This window comes from Otolemur garnettii, unplaced genomic scaffold (assembly GCF_000181295.1).
Source record: "Otolemur garnettii isolate 467f Iridium unplaced genomic scaffold, OtoGar3 scaffold00047, whole genome shotgun sequence".
Taxonomy (NCBI): domain Eukaryota; kingdom Metazoa; phylum Chordata; class Mammalia; order Primates; family Galagidae; genus Otolemur; species Otolemur garnettii.
Window position 1 is genome coordinate 10515115 of NW_003852442.1, and position 2336 is coordinate 10517450.

Below are 2336 nucleotides of genomic sequence, written 5' to 3' on the forward strand. Positions count from 1 at the left end.
AAACCCACAAGTTCCTTCTTTCCTCATTCACTCACCTCCATTGACATTTCTTTCTACCAATTTTCTGTCCTTTGCACATGTGGTTCCTACTCACAAATTCTATCCCAAATTATCTCCATGGGGCCTCATTCTCATTATTTAGTCTCAATTCAAACACATCCTCCTAAGACACAAATTCCATGATCATCCCAGGGAAAGCAATCTCTCACCCTTTAAATGATCTCCTTTATTTTCTATCAAGTACCAAAAAATAGTTTAAGTGACTCAGATATTTAGCTTCAGGTAGCACCTGAAATTACCTCAGATATTAGCATCAGGTAGCACCTCAAAACTGAGTAACTCCACCTGGATTCGGTGCCTCATATTATAGTCTCAGATACTCAGGAGACTGAAATGGGAGGATCACTTGAGGCCAGGGGTTGAGACCAGCCTGGACAACATAGTGAGACCCTATCTCAAATAAGTATATTAGTTAACTTCACAGCCAAAGCAGGGTTAGAGTTTGTACAGGGCAAGGAGAACAGATGGGGTATGTGGCTATGATACTGTTCCAAGTTGCAATTGTCTTTATCTGTAACTGCTGCTGCAAACCTTTGCAGCTGAAATGAGTGGGATATGTTGCTTTTAATGACACACCTGCCTGCCTAGAAAACCAAATACCAGGGGAAAGGGTAAGAACAAAGTCTGCGTGGCAGTCTGGGCAGCACATCCCTTGCATGGAACTAGACACTGGGATTGTCAGTAACACAAGAAAAATTAGAACAAACCCACCACAACTTTGGGGGTGGTTTCCAGTTTTTCTTTTTCTTTTTTTAAATTCAAGCTTGATTTTTTTTCCTTCCCAGATGCAGAGGTAGGGTCTTTGCACTCAGTTACTCCTGCATCTGCTCTCGGTTAGAACCAAAAGTCAAAGAATTACAGTGCTAAAGGGGGCTTCAGGTATCACCAAGCCTGCTTCCTTCTTCTCAGCTGTTTACTTCTCATCACATATAGCAAAACATCGAGGTTTCACCTTCCGTGAACACTATGCTACCTATAGCATGTTCTGTAGACCAATACCATTGTCATTATCTGGCAGCTTTGTGGTGAAGTCTTATAATTTTATGTTCCCTCAGCATCCATTTTAAAGATAAGGTAGATTTTCTCATACCAGAAGCAGGCTCAGTCACCTGTGACACTGTTTGCTATTTTCTGCCTCCTCTCAGTTCCTCGAAGTGGTCCATCCTGATATCTGCCCTGTACGTCTGCCTCATGGAGACCACCTCCCTACGGGACAGCTGGATATAACCTCCTTGGCCTGTCCCACTGAGCCCACAAGCAGCATGGACTGTGCGTATATGCCACTGTGACCACCTCATAATCACAGTGTGACCCCAAGGAGCTCGGGTCTGTCTATTCTAAACACACTAATTAGAACTCCCCGGGGGAAACTTACTGAGGTAAAGTCCCAGACCCAATAAAGGCTTTGGCCCATAGGTCCCTCACTCTCTCTTGCCTCTCCCTCTGGTTGCACACATGTCCAGGACAGTTTCCCCTTTCCGACTGGCCTGGCAAGGCACGCCCCCTCTTCTCTCCGGGATCTGTTAGTAATAAAAACTGCTTCTGCTATTTCACGTGTTTTGTTGTGCTACCTCTTCTGTGCCTCACCTGACCAACACACCTAAACCTAACTCTTCCCCTAGTCAGAGCTCTCCTAAACAATGGCCATCTTGGTAGGAATAAACTGGACACCGGTCAGAGAAGAGACACAAGGGCGTCTGCCAGCATAAACGAATTTCCTGTGAGATGGACATCCGTTCATGGGTCAGACACTCAGGCATCAGGCCACACGCCAGGATAAAGAAGCATCCTGTGAAAAGGCACACTGTAAACATCCATGACCCACCTCCCCCGGAGCCCTGGAGTTTATACCCACTTCCCAGGCTGACCCTAAGACAAAATTACAGGAAAATCACAAGCTTGTTGGGAAATGAAGAACCTCAGACCCACTCCAGAACTACAGAAACAGAATTTGCAGTTTCCCATGACCCCCAGGTAATCTACATGCAGTTTGAGAAAAACTACGATAATTTCTGGATTACTGAACTCTTGCCTAATATCCCCACCAAGACGCACCTGCCACCAAATTCACCTGCCAAACTGGACCAGTGAAATGAGCAGAACTCATAAGTACAATGTTTTCCCAACACCCCCTGTGTTATGCAAAAGAAGAGAGGCTCAAAGCATAGAACTCAAAAGTAATGAACATGCTTTGGTTAGTAGATGACGTTAAGACATTATTTTTAATTTTGTTATGTATTAAAATTGTATTAAGGTTGTATTATAAAAACATGAAA